The sequence below is a fragment of the Macaca mulatta genome, chromosome 8 (assembly GCF_049350105.2).
Source record: "Macaca mulatta isolate MMU2019108-1 chromosome 8, T2T-MMU8v2.0, whole genome shotgun sequence".
Taxonomy (NCBI): Eukaryota; Metazoa; Chordata; class Mammalia; order Primates; family Cercopithecidae; genus Macaca; species Macaca mulatta.
In genome coordinates, this window is record NC_133413.1 from 64,185,918 (window position 1) to 64,201,538 (window position 15,621).

The 15,621-nt window shown below is 40.5% G+C and overlaps 1 pseudogene; it reads left to right on the forward strand.

Annotated features, from left to right (window-relative positions):
- The first annotated feature begins 4,482 nt into the window (after window positions 1-4,482).
- LOC710878 (mitogen-activated protein kinase 6 pseudogene) lies at window positions 4,483-6,622 on the forward strand (annotated as a pseudogene).
- Window positions 6,623-15,621: the final 8,999 nt, after the last annotated feature.

The following is a 15,621-nucleotide window of genomic DNA, read 5'->3' on the forward strand; positions in this document are numbered from 1 at the left end:
AAGAGGATTGCTTGAGGCCAGGAGTTCAAGACCAGCCTGGGCAGCATAGTGAGACCACTCCCCGACTCTCCAAAAACTTCCAGAATTCACTGTGTGTGGTGGTACATGGCTGTGGTCCCAGCTACTTGGGAGGCCGAGGTGGGAAGATCACTTGAGTCCAGCAGTTTGAGGCTACACTGAGCCGCGATGGTACCACTACACTCCAGCCTGGGCGAGAAAGCAAGACTTTGTCTAATTAAAAGCAAAAACTGGCCTTTCAGCTGGAAAACCACCATCTTCCGGTAATTCACCAAAATGACTAACACAAAGGGAAAGAGGAGAGACACCTGACAGGTGTTCTCTAGGCCTTTTAGATGACATGGAGTTGGCTGGGCGCGGTGGCTCATGCCTGTAATCCCAGCACTTTGGGAGGCCAAAGCGGGCGGATGGCCTGAGCTCAGGAGTTCACGACCAGCCTGGGCAACATGGTGAAACCTCATCTCTACTAAAATACAAAAAATTAGCCAGGTGTGGTGGCATGTGCCTGTAGTCCCAACTACTCAGGAGGCTGAGGCAGGAGAATTGCTTGAACCCAGGAGGTTTAGTTTGCAGTGAGCCAAGATCACGCCACTGCACTCTAGCCTGGGTGACAGAGTGAGACTCCATCTCAAAAAAAAAAAAAAAGGAGTTGTTTCTTTGACCATATTTATGCAAATCTGTAAGAGAGGTGGTATTGTAGATATCAAGGAAAGGGGTACTGTTCAAAAAGGAATGCCCCACAAATGTTACCATGGCAAAACGGAGAGTCTGCTGTGTTGCCCAGCATGCTGTTGGCATTGTTGTAACAAACAAGTTAAGGGCAAGATTCTTGCCAAGAGGATTAAAGTGCATATTGAGCACATAAAGCACCCTAAGAGCTGAGATAGCTTCCTGAAATGCCTGAAGGAACATGATCAGAAAAAGAAACAAGCCAAAGAGAAAGGTACCTGGGTTCAACTGAAGCGCCAGCCTGCTCCACCCAGATACACGCACTGTGTGAGAACCAGTGGGAAGGAGCCTGAGCTGAGGAAGCTATTCCCTATGCATTCATGGCATATTAAGTGTTTAAATGAAAATAAAAGACCTCTGGACTGTAAAAATGTTTCTCTTCATTGAGTAGAAGTGTGGCGTCTCCTCCTCCAAAGAAATATTTAAAGCAAATTTGAATTTTGTCCTAATTCACTCTGTAATTTACTATTCAAATTTAGTGTATTTCTTACTGAAAGATGTGAGGTGGCTTACTGTGCAACAAATTACTCAATTGGTTAGAAAACAACCAGATATTAATTACGAAATATTTGTAGTGATTTTAAAATAGTCCCCCCAAATCATCATGGAAGCTCTAAAATAATTTTCAAAAAGAAAAAAAATATAGTTCAGAGATCCTAAAGCCTAGATCTTGAGTAAGAAGATGAGGCTAGAGAAATACAGAGGACAGGTCGAGGTTGGCTTTGCACACAACATAGTAGGGAAGGTGCCAGCTATAGGAAACCATCGAAGACTTTTGATCAAGGGACTTCAGATTTTGTCTAAATATATCACACCAGCTGTTATGTGAAAGAAGATTTTCCAAGGCACAAGATAAGAGGCAGAAAAACTAGTTGATAAACTATTGCAATAATCTAATGGGTAAACTCATGAAGGTTTCTATCAAGATAGTTGTGCTAAGTATGGCAAGAAAAAAATAGATCTGAGAAAATTTTAGAAAGCAAAATATCTGACACTTGGTGATTAATTCAGGTACAGTTGAAATCTGAATCAAGGATGACTCTATTATTTCTAGTTTCTAATTTAAGTGGGTAGCAGCTGAAACCACTGAGTATGGGGAATGCAGATGATGGGAAAATTTAGTGGTAGGTGAAGGAAGAATTAGTGAATTTAGTTCGAAAAATTTACAGTTTGTGTTGCCTATTGCATATGAAATATCTAAGAAGAAATATCAGCCTCTATCCGGAAGTGATTTCTTTCTTTGATACCATTATACATGCATACTCTTCTACTATTTACCAAAAACTTTCTTATATACACAATGTACATTTGGGTCTAGTTTTTCTTGCTGGATTGCAAACTTGATTATAGGAGGCATATTGTGTAATTTATTTTTATAAGCTCCAGAGTGCCTGTATAGCACAAAGCCTTGCATGTAATTGGTGCTTAATTTATGTAATGAGTTAAAAGATGGCTAGAAGGATAAATGCATGGATGGATGCATGGATGGATGGTTGGATGGATGGATGGTGGCTCATGAATGGATGCATGGATGGATGGTTGGATGGATGGATGGATGGTTGTGTAGGTGGATGGATGGATGGATGCATGGATGGGTAGGTAGATGCATGGATGGATGGATGGATCATGGATGATCGTGGATGGATGGATGGTTGCATGGATGGATGGATGGAAGATGGATCATGGATGGATAGATGAATGCATGGACAAATGGAGTAATGACTTCAAGTTGACTCTAGAGATATAAGGTGACAGAAAAAAATATGAAAAATGAAACCCGAGTAATAGAATTCTAAACTGATATTTGCTACCAGAAAATATGAGTTTTGTTTTATGTTTGTTTAAATTTATAAGCTGGATGTTTTTCAGGGAATTAAATTTATCAAAGAATCAGAAAAAAAGAGTAGTCTTAAATTATAAAGTAAGATAGATTTATGTAGCTGCTAGGAAGCATTTATACTTATGAAACACATTAAGGGTGAAGCAACATGATTAGCAGTGTTAATAGTACCGAAGGTGATTTCTATGGTAACTCAGTATATCAATTCTGTGCACATTATTATTTCAAAAGATAATTTTTCAAACTACAATCTCATAGCCTGTAAAAATTAAAATATCCATTAAACAGCTCAATTACCTCTGCTGTTTAATGGGTAGCTAGGTTTCCATTAAGGATTCATGTTCAGTTCATTCTTGTTGATGATTTCCCTCTTGTACTTCTTCACCCTCCTGAAGCTTCAGATGACACCAGTGATAGCTCCCTTTCTAGCATGAAGGTACATTTCATAATTATTATTATTACAGAAATTATGTTTGACCTGCTTGGTCTGTAGGAAATGAACTGCTCACCTTTTAGAATCAATAGCCATTTACTACATCAGCAAAGTAATTAGCTAAAGAGCAGCCCAATACCCTGAGGCTAATCATCCACCTCTAAAAGGTAGATAATTTATTCCCTCTCTACTAGTGAAGTGAGCCCCAGTATTATTTACAGAGATAAATTCTTAGATTTCCCATCAATTAAATTCAACTGTTGTCCTTTAGAGTTAGTATTTCAAGTGAAAGCACATCCCACCCTCCTTCCCAACACAACCACCTTTAGAACAACTTGGGCTTGAATTTTCTACACTCTTTGACCTTGAACAAGTTTCCTAACATCTCTGAGCTGGTATTCGTATCCATAATATAATCTTCTAAGGTTATTGTGTGTGTTCATGAGACAATACGTGCAAAGACCAGCATACAGAAATGATCCATCAGTATCACCTTGACTAAAGATGGATTGTGAAATTAAATCTACCTAGACAGACTTTCCCTCATGGAAGCAGTGCCATTCCACTACCGAATTTAGCTGATGCAATTTCCTGGTTTCTGATTTCCACCCGCAGCACAAACATAAAGTCTTCTAGCCTGGGTTGGTTCTGGAAACATCAACCAAAGCTCCCCACGGATACTGACAGTCTACTTCCACCCCACGCAATTCTCCCCTGCCCACCAAAGAACACACATTTAAAAAAGACCAGAGTCAGGTCACGGTTACACGGCGGCAACTGCGGCAAAGCGAGAGCCTGGAGACTTGAGCCGACACTGGGGGCTGTCGCCGGCCCCGGAGAAGTCCTGTTGTATCAGAGTAAGATGGACGGTAGCTTTGATTGTGAGTGTGCTGAGCTGGAGCCACCTGATCACTAACAAAAGACATCTTCTGTTAAGCAACAGCCGCCAGAGCTTCCTGTTGAAATATACGGCAACAAAGGAAGCAAAGAAGCAAAACGGAAATGGTGCCTACCAGCTCCTTAGAACGACACTGCGCAGGACTAGTGAGGAGAATGTTCATAGAAGCCTGTTGTGTGCATATTTATTCACATGTTTGTTAAATGTCAAATCATTTAGCACAGTAATATGAGTTCTTAATATGTCATTTCATTCCGTTTGAGTTTCTTGAGTGTTTTCTTTAAACGTCTGCAGAGTTGCTGCCCCTTTCTTGAACTATGAGTACTGCAATCTTTTTAATTCTCGATAGGAGTAGAGTTTTTAATTCTCCATTTGAGCTTTAAGTCTAAGGGGAACTCAACAGGCCTGTTTGGCATATGCAGTGAACATCAAGAAACCATCTTGCTGTGGAAGCATAATTATTTTTCTTCTCCCTTTTTGAAAAATCTTTCCTTTTGATGCCAGTTTCCATGTTTACACAAGTTCAACAATTTGAAAGGAAAAGGCAAGAATTAGGGTTTCAAAATGGCAGAGAAATTTGAAAGTTTCATGAACATTCATGGTTTTGATCTGGTTTGTGGACTTAAAACCAGTGGGTTGTGGAGGCAATGGCTTGGTTTTTTCTGCTGTAGACAATGACTGTGACAAAAGAGTGGCCATCAAGAAAATTGTCCTTACTGATCCCCAGAGTGTCAACATGTCTACATGAAATCAAAATTATTAGAAGACTTGACCATGATAACACTGTGAAAGTGTTTGAAATTCTTGGTCCCAGCAGAAGCCAATTAACAGACGATGTGGGCTCTCTTACGGAGCTGAACAGTGTTTACATTGCTCAGGGGTACATGGAGACAGACTTGGCTAATGTGCTGGAGCAGGGCCCTGTACTGGAAGAGCATGCCAGGCTGTTCATGTATCAGCTGCTACAGGGGCTCAAGTATATTCACTCTGCAAACGTACTGCACAGAGATCTCAAACCAGCTATTCTTTTCATTAATACTGAAAACCTGGTGCTGAAGATATGTGACTTTGGTCTTGCACGGATCATGGATCCTCATTATTCCCATAAGCATCATCTTTCTGAAGGATTGATTACTAAATGATACAGATCTCCACATCATTTACTTTCTCATAATAATTATACTGAAGCCATTGACATGTGGGCTGCAGGCTGCATCTTTTCGAAATGCTGACTGGTAAAATACTTTTTGCAGGTGCACATGAACTTGAACAGATGCTGCTGATTTTAGAATCTGTTCTAGTTGCACATGAGGAAGATCATCAGGAGCTTCTTAGCATAATTCCAGTTTACATTAGAAGTGACATGACTGAGGCACACAAACCTTTAACTCAGCTGCTTCCAGGAATTACTTGAGAAGCACTGGGTTTCCTGAAACAAATTTCGACATTTAGCCCCATGGATCAGTTAACAAGCAGAAGTGCTCTCCCATCCTTACATGAGCATATATTCTTTTCCAAAGGATGAGCTAATTTCAAGTTATCGTTTTCATATTGAAGATAAACTTGATGATGTTTTGCTTATGGATGAAACTCACAGTCACGTTTATAACTGCGAAAGGTACCATGATTGTCAGTTTTCAGAGCATGATTGGCCTATACGCAACAACTTTGATATTGATGAAGTTCAGCTTAATCCAAGATCTCTGTTTCATGTCACTGATGAAGAAGTACAATTTGATCCCTGAAAATATGTGGAGATTGGGAAAAGTATCTGGAGGATCCTGCTTTTGATACGAATTACTCTACTGAGCCTTATGAGCCAGATAATCATGAAAACAAATACTGTGATCTGGAGTGTAGCCATGTTCGTAACTACAAAACGAGGTCATCATCATATTTAGATAACTTAGTTTGGAGAGAGTGGAGTTAACCATCACTATGAACCCAGGCTTATCATAGATCTTTCCAACTGGAAAGAACAAAGCAACTAAAAAAATCTGATAAGAAAGGCAAGACAAAATGTGAAAGGAATTGATTGGTTAAAGCCCAGATAGCACTAGAGGAAGCATCAAAGCAATTGGCTAGAAAAGAAAAAGAAAAGAATCAGGGGTTTGACTTTGATTCCTTTATTGCAGTAACCATTCAACTTAATTCCCAACATGAGCCTACTGATGTTGTTGACAAATTAAATGACTTGAATAGCTCAGTGTCCCAACTAGAATTGAAAAGTTTGATATCAAAGTCAGTAAGCCAAGAAAAACAGGAAAAAGGAATGGCAAATCCGGCTCAATTAGAAGCCTTGTACCAACCTTCTTGGGACAACCAGTTTGTGAGTGGTGGGGATGACTGTTTTTTCATAAATCAGTTTTGTGAGGTAAAGAAGGATGAACAAGTTGAGAAGGAAAACACTTGCGCTAGTTACTTGGACAAATTCTTTAGCAGGAAAGAAGATCCTGAAATGCTAGAGACTGAGCCAGTAGAGGATAGGAAGCTTGGGGAGAGAGGAAATGAGGAAGGATTTCTGAACAACAGTGGGGAGTTCCTCTCTAACAAGCAGCTCAAGTCCACAGGCATCCCGCAGTTTCACAGTCCAATTGGGTCACCACTTAAGTCAATACAGGCCACACGAACACCTTCTGCTATGAAATCTTCCCCCCAAATTCCTCATCAAATTTACAGCAGCATTCTGAAACATCTGAACTAAAACACTCAGCAGACATTTGTCTTTGTGTTTTTCATGAAATGTATTTTGTCTTTTTCTTTTATAACTAGTGTTTAAGTCACTTTTTACTTGAATCAGATGGTGTCATTTAGTAAGGATTTTATTAGTTGGTTTATTTTATTATTGGTTTTTAAAATGCAGACTTTTCTTCTACATGTGAGACGGTTTTCATTTTAACTGGCATGTCATTTGCACACAAAATTAAAGAATAAAGCAAAATAATGCAACACAAGAGGAGACAAAAGAAATGCGCTAAGACAAGTAAAGAACATTCTCTCATAAAATGATGATCTGTTTTACAGGAAACAAACCTGGCCTTGAAATTTACACAGCGAGACTCTACATAATTGCATGAAAATATCTATTTTTTTTCCAAAAACATTTTTCAGTCATGAGTATTTTCAAGTTTTTCATACTGTACACATTTCTTAAAAGACATGATACCAGCAGCAATTGAAAATGAATGCTGAATTTGGTACACATGTGTTATCTACCTCAAGGTAAGAAGAGTATGTAGCAAAACATATACCACCCAGTGCTTCACGATACACACTTCTATTTAGCCAGCGTTTATTGTAGTAAACTATTCTTAATAAGACTCATTCGCTGTTTATAAATGTTCTGGTATGCATTCTTTATAGTGAAGTGTTAATACATCACATCTTATTTATTTTAGTGTATCAGTACATTTTCTGTATTTAATTATAAAAATTAATTTGGTTTAAAAAATTTATTTGCAAATACACTTCTTCAATTTGGCACTATGGTTTGTTGCCTACCTAGCTTAATATAAATGTCAGCTTATCCTAAGGCTGTCCACGTACTTAATTTACTTAAGGTTCGTTTTAAGTAATGTGCTCACTATGTATAGGAATTTGTATTTTGTAGGTGCTTGGTCTATCTACCAAGAAAAATTAGGAATTGCTTTATTATAAAATGTTCCTAAAAGTCTTGTGTTTATTTTTTTAAAAAAGCCTAATGTTCTGTGTGCATGGAAGTAATTAAGGTATATCATTATTGTAGTTTAAAAGTTGTACATGATAAGGTATTTTGTTTTTACTGTATGTTTTTACTGAATGATCTATTCCCCATCCCAAGACAAGCAGGAATAAAATTAGGTTAAATGTAACATGTGGCATCGCAGTCTCTTAGAATTTGTTTCATCTATTTTATTTTATTGCATACTATCTGTATTTTCGGTTATCCTATTCAAAGAAAAAGAACAAATAAAATGTGGCCAGCAAAAAAAAAAATACAAGACCAGAGTTGATGAAAGAGAGAGAAATGCTAAGGATGGTAGGAAGTGAAATGGGTCACCTTGCAGATTTGACTGCTGTCCACGCAGACTGTGCTTCTCCTTTAGCCCGACACAGTGTAGTTTTCTCTTCACACCTCTCTGCCTGAACCTGTTCTATTTCATTATTCTTTAATAGCTAGTCCTGCTAAGCTGAATTTATTATCGTTTATAATAAACAATGTTGTCCCTATCTTTATTCATTCTGAAAACTCCTATCAAGCAGCTATTTTGGGCCAGGCGATAAGTAGATATGGGTCCTGCCCTCCAGCACCTACCAGCGAGAGGGGAGAGCCTAGATGCACACATAAAAAGGACAATACAATACTGAACACACTGTGGGATTAGAAACATAAGAGCTTTGCACCCACTCACCGCTGGTACCACCTACAGCTACTCCCGCAAACTGAAGTCGGCTCAGTGAAGTGGTCACTTGCCAGCTATATAATCCATCCTGCCTGCTCTCAGCCAGCTGTTTCTCACTAGGCTCTGCTGTCTTTGATACCCTCTCTTTTCAACTAGAGCCTGCTGCCCTTGGCTTATCAGAGGCTACTCCCCACTGTCATCTCCAGCTCTGCCCACAGCACCTGCTTGTGCATTCAGCGTCTGCATGGACTGAATGCTTGTGTCCTGCCAAAATCCAAATGTCAGAATCCTAACCCCCCATGAGATAGTATTAAAAGGTGGGGCCTTTGGGAAGTGATTAGATCCTGAGGGTGAAGCCCTCATGGATGGGATTAGTGCCCTTATAAAAGGGACCCCAGAGACACCTCTTCTTTTCTGCCATGTGAGGACAAAGCAGGAAAGTGGCCATCTATGACCAGAAAGCAGGTTCTCACCAGACCCCAAATCTCCCACTGCCTCTATCTTGGACTTCCCGGGTTCCAGACCTGTGAAAAATAAATGCTGGCTGTTTTAGCCACGCAGGCTATGGTGTTCTGGCAGCTTGCACAGGCTAAGACAGCGCCTATGCTTGGGTCAGTCGGGGTTCATGGCTTTCCTCTTGACCATTCCGCAGCTCCCTTCTCCTCACCCCTTCTTCCAGGACCAGAGTGCCAAAACACTCAGGCCACTCCACAAGCACTTAGAGGGTGCTGAGGCCCTTTAAGACATCTTGCAAGATCAAAACTATTTCCTTTTTTTTTCACTTTTAGTTTAGCTTCAGGGGTAGATGTGCAGGTTTGTTATGCAGGTAAATTCATGTCACCAGGATTTGTTGTACACATTATTTGGTCACCTAGGTACTCAGCCTAGTACCCAACAGTTATTTTTCCTGATCCTCTCCCTCCTCCCACCCTCTGCCTTCAAAAGGCTCCATTGTGTGTTGTTCCCCTCTTTGTGCCTCTGTGTTCTCATCATTTAGTTCCCATTTATAAGTGAGAACATGGGGTATTTGGTTTTCTGTTCTGTGTTAGTTTGCAAAGGATAATGGGCTCCAGCTCCAACCATGCTCCTGCAAAGGACATGATCTCGTTCTTCTTCTGACATTTGCACTGATGGTGGGTTAAACTGCTGGTGTTTAGCAGGAATCAGACAATGACACCAAATGGTGCTAGAAGTCAGTGAGCTCAAAACTGAAGTTTAAAAAAAGCCAGTTTTACTTAAGCACTTCACTTTATTGATGAAGCTGTAACAATTATTAACTTTAAGTCTCAACCTTTGAGTACACATCTTTGTAATATTCTCTGTGACGAAATAGGAAGTATGTATGAGGCACTTCATCTGCACAGGAAAGTATAATGGTTGTACCACAGAAAAATACATGTGATCATTTGAGTCTCAAGCTGTACTAACCACTTCTTTCATACGACACCATTTTTACTTAAAGAAATATTGCAAACTACCTATGGCTATTCAGAGTTGGGTCTTTAAGAGATTTTTTTTTTACAAGATGAACCAAGTGAGCTTGTCACTTCAAGGAAAACAACGGACAGTATTTCTTGCTGATATAAAATCCAACCTTTCAAGCCAAAACTTAAATTTTAGAACATTCCAAAATAAAGATTTTCATGGTGAAGTCAGTAGTCCTTCTAACAATATAATTTTTTGGTACCACATAATGAAATGCATTGACATTTGGAAGATCTGCATAATTTGGTGAACCAATGTTTTCCAAATAACCAATGCACGAAGGTTCAAAAGCATACATGGGTTATAAAGCTCCATCCAAAGTGAGATAACCCATTGGATTTGAATGTTATGGAGTATAAAACGATACTGCCAGGGTTTCAGACTTCATGCTGCAATTAGCCTTTAAGAAACTGTCACTGGCCCAATCTGGTATAGTATCAAAGACAAATATCCACAATTTTCTGAAAAGGCTATTGATATTAATATGTCCATTTTCTAACTACATATATGGGTGAGACTGGGTTTTCTTTATATACTTCAATCAAAACAGCACATTGTAGCAGACTAAATGCTGAAATAGATATGAGAATCCAACTGCTTTCCTATTATGCCAGACATTAATTAGAAAAAGTGTGTCACAACCACAAAAAAAGTAACACATGCCACTTTTTCCATTTCTTTTTGTTTTGTTTTGTTTGAGAAATTATAGCGTTTGTTTTTGTTTTTGTTTCTGGAGACAGAGTCTCACTCTTTCGCCCAGGCTGGAGTGCAGTGACGCGATCTCAGCTCACTGCAACCGCTGCCTCCCAAGATCAAGCGATTCTCCTGCCTCAGCCTCCTGAGTAGCTAGAACTATAGTCACCCGCCACCATGCCCCACTAATTTTTGTATTTTTAGTAGATATGGGGTTTTGCCATGCTGGCCAGGCTGCTCTCGAACTCCTGACCTCAGGTGATCCACCTGCCTTGGCCTCCCAAAGTGCTGGGATTGCAGGCGTGAGCCACCGCGCCTGGCCTATAGGTATTTTTATTAAAAGGCATTATTTGTATGTCATATAATTGTCATTTTCGTTTTTCAATGGATTTAATAAATACATATTTTTAATCTTCTTAGATTTATTTCCTAACTTGGAAAATATAAATATCACCCACATAAACACAAGCTCTTTGTGCCCTCAACAATTTTTTAAAATGTAAAGAGGATCTGAGACCAGGAACTTTGAGAACCACCATGATATGTGTCTCTGGCTTACCCCACCCATGAGACATTAGCGGGAAACGAGCTTCAGGGGGAGCCCAAGGAACACTGCAATCTTTCAGTAGTCAGGGAAGGCATCATAAAGAAGGCCCCTTATGAGCTGCCAGCTGAAGGATGTACAAATTATCTAAGGAGTTTGTGTTCTCCTTAGATAGCTCTCTAAAAGAGCGTAATAATGCCTGTTGATTAGTGTGATGGAAGAACTCTGAACCAAGAGTCATACAATAGTATGTTACTATTTTATAATATAAAGCCATTGATTTATCATCTATGGGTTTCCTGACCTATAAAATGTAGACATTTCTCAGCCTTCCTTGCACATCGGTGTGGCCACATGACTGCTACTTAGTTAATAAAGGCAGGCAGCAAGTTATGTGCAACTTTGGCATCACACTAGGAAGCTGCTTACATCCACTTTTTCTTTCCCGCTTTTCACTGGCTGGAAAATGGCGACTGCTAGAGAACACTGCTTGGACCCTGAGATATCTACTTGTTGAGGATGGCAGAACCACCTAAGGAACCTGATAACAAGGAGGCTTCAGGGAGCAACGCCACTTAATTTACCCTGGGCTATCTGGTTAGCTCTGGGCTGTTATGTGAGAGAGAAATAAATGTCTAGATTATTGAAACAACTTTTCTACGCATCTCTTTGGTGCAATTTTTGCTTCTACCAAAACTGATGCAGAGCTGAAGACAATTTCTTGATCCTCAACTAAGTAGCAAATATGTTGGTGTTTCTGCATTCACAAATCCAACTCTCAGAAATTCAAAGACTAATTCATCATCAAGAAACAAAATCAATGTACATTATAACCCTGTCTAAAAGCACTGAGACAGGTATGATTTTCAGTTATTTTTCTGCAGGCATTTAATTACGCCTTGACTGAACATGCAAATGTCCCCATTAGGATTGTTTCCTTTACTAGTAAAATATTTTGCTCAGTTATAACCACTTCTTTTTTCTTGACATCATTTATTGCTCTGAATTAATAGAATCTGAATTCATTGATTGGGTGGATGTCAAGTTGAAAGCCCATATAGTTCAAAAGCAGGATAACCATTTTTCTTACAATTATATAGTTCATGAACACAGAGGCTTTGGATAATGTGTCACATAAGGTCACTCGTGAGACCAGTATAAACAGAAATGGCAAGAGAAATAAGACAGAGGTGTAGAACAGCAGGGTTTCTAAAGTTCAATGAAGTAGAAAAAGGTTTGACTGTAGACTCTAAACTGGCTTGTCATAAAAGACAATCCCTTTAGAGTCTCTGAACTAGAACAAGATTGGCAAGTAATGTAAAAAGTAGAGTATGCCCACACAGTACAAAATTAGATAGGGAACTGCCTGGTGCATTTGCTCTACGAAGACTTCTACATAAGAATAAAATCTAAGGTTTTTCTTTTTATTATTATTATTATTCTGAGACAGAGTCTTGCTCTGTCATTTGGGCTGAAGTGCAGTGGTGCGGTTTTGGCTCACTGCAACTTCCGCCTCCCAGGTTCACATGATTCTCCTGCCTCAGCCTCCTGAGTAACTGGGATTACAGGCACCCACCACAACGCCCAGATAGTTTTTTGCATTTTCAGTAGAGACGGAGTTTCACAATGTTGACCAGGCTGGTCTTGAGCTCCTGACCTCAAGTGATCTGCCCACCTTGGCCTCCCAAAGTTCTGGGATTACAGGCATGAGCCACCGAAAATTTAAGGTTTTTCTTAATCCTTTTGAGAGTATCATCATTTTCTGTTTTGATATTAGAATCCACCATGATACCTTGGTCTCAAATCTCAGCTATCTTATTTAGGATCTTCTCTGTATCCTTAAAGTCCAACTAAACAGGAGGAAAAATGGAGAATGACTGCATATCATGATGAGATGGTATTAAACTTCCTCAGGCTGTGGTTGCATTTGTCACTGGATGAGACAGGAGGGCACCCAGTGACATGGCCAATCCCAGTTGCCTGTGCTTCTCGATTTCCCCATGCAGGTCACACTATCCTGGAGTCCTCCACAGCAGCTGTTCCTCCCATTTGGGAAGCCAGGGAACCTCGGAGGACCTGCAAAATCATTCCCTCACACACCCGAAATCCTCATGTACACTGTTTCTCGCACAATTTCAGGTGGTTAAGGGAGCTTCTGAAACCCATTCCTGCATCTTGAGCTTAGATGATTGCCAGGCCCCAGTCTCACTGGGTGGAAGCCCTCAACCTTCATACATAAAATTACTCTGCTCAGGAAGTCCCTGGGGAGCACAAAGGAGGCAAAGTTGAGGCACAGGGAGAGGCCTCCGAGTGCCTCTATGACTGGGGTAAGAAGGGCAGGCAGAAACCACACATCGTCACAGATCCCTTCAGACGAAGCCATCCACTCAACAAACGAGGAGACCACCAGCAGGTCCAGGGAATGCCTGGGGACCATGGAGCAGACCCGGGCCTCTGATTGGCCTGCCCAGAGCACTCTGCAACCTACCACACATGTGGACATGCACAGGTGATGCTAGAGGACGGGGGACAGCAAACAGCATTTCTTTCTTCTCCAGTGCTATTTGTAACCATTGAGAAAGGAGGGACCTGGACACTCACTAGATGGAGGTCATAATGGCACCTTCTTTACTGATGAATTGATGTGAGGGTGTGGTTCTATGTGTGTGTCCCAGGGGCCTGGGAGGAAATCAGGGGGCCACACAGCCAGAGTGCCCAGCCAGGACTGCAGGAAGAGAGAGGGGAGCAAACCTCCAGTGCTTTCATATTGTTCATAGATTAGCTGCACCCAGTCGGGAAGGAAGGTCAGTGGCCAATCAGGCAAATCAATCCTTCACTGGGGAGGAAGAAGGGGAAAGGAATGTCCCTGCAGTGGAGGTCTCTGCACTTGGAAACGCAAAGCCAGGTGTGGAGTACACATACATTTGAGTTACCTCTCTGACTCCCAGGGCTGGCTACAGCTTTTTATCATGCCAGTACATGACAGCAGTCAAACCTGTTGAGGGCTGCCCCATCTCATGAGGATGCACATGATAGCATGCGTAGCTTACAAACATGGGAAACCTAGTATCACATGCATGTAAGCAGGCACAGCATGCACTCATCATATCTGGGAGAAACATTGGGTTCACATCGTATAAAAATGCTGAACTTGCATAATTCAATGATGCTGTGTTCCTGTCAGGTCACTGGTTTCTCCTCATGCTCCAAATCCAGTCTCTGGCCAGACACTAGGCCCTCACTCAGACACTCGCTCTTGCATGGGATTCATTTGACAATGATGGTACCCGCGGTCACTAGGAGAGGGAGTCTCTGCACCCAGAGGGTGCCTCAGGGCCCATCGAGGCAGACTCGCACCTAGATGTTAGGGCCATGGCTTCCATGCCTCTCCCATAGAACTCTGTGTGTGACCAACAAGCACATGAAAAGTGTTCTGCATCACTAATCATCAGAAAGATGCAAATTAAAACCACAATGAGATACCACCTTACACTGGTCAGAATGGCTGGTTATTATTAAAAGGTCAGAAAAACAGCAGATGTTGGTGTCGATGTCAAGAAAATGGAATGCTTAAACACTGTTGATGGGACTATAAATTAGTACAATTTCTGTGGAAAACATTATGGAGAGTTCTCAAAGAATTAAAATAGAACTACCATTTGACTCAGCAATCCCACCACTGGGTATCTGCCCCGGAAAAAAGAAATCATTATATCAAAAACATACCTGCACTCATATGATTATTGCAACACTATTTACAATTGCAAAGATATGGAACCAATCTAAGTGCCCATCAGCCAATGACTAGATAAAGAAAATGTGGTACATATATACCACGGCATACTAAACAGCCATGAAAAAGAATGAAATTATGTCTTTCGCAGCAACATGAATGGAACTAGAGGCCACTAAGTGAAATAACTCAGAAATGGAAAGTCATATACCACATATTTTCACTTATAACTGGGAGCTAAATAGTGTGAACACATGGACATTGACTGTGGAATAATAGTCATTGGTGCTCCATTAGGTAATTTCTCATCCCTCACTCCACTCCCACCCACCCATTTTTCCGAGTCTCCAGTGGGTGTTATGCTCAGCCATTTTAGTATAACTATCATCCAAACAGTGTAACTATCATCCTAATAGTGTATCCATCCGTTAGAAATTACCTAATGCATACATACGCTATTTGGATGATACTTACACTAAAAGCCCAGACTTCACCACTACACAATATACCCATGAAACAAAACTGCAATTGTACCCCCTAAATCTGTAAAAATAAAAATATACAAAAATATTTTTAAAGAACTCTGTGTGTGTGTGTGTGTGTGTGAGAGAGAGAGAGAGAGAGAGAGAAAGAGAGAGAGAGATATCCATAGGAAGGCCTAGTTGAGATAGATTTAATAGTTATGCATTAGATAATCTTCTGTTTGTCAAGTAATTGTGCTATAAATAAAAGTAATTTGAGCAGGTTACCTCTGGTTGGTTTCTACATTCTCATATCTACTCCACTGGAGTGAAAGTACTGAAGTGCAGTATCGGACTTTGTATTAATTACATTTTCTTATTTTCTGTGTTCTTGATTCTTTAGCA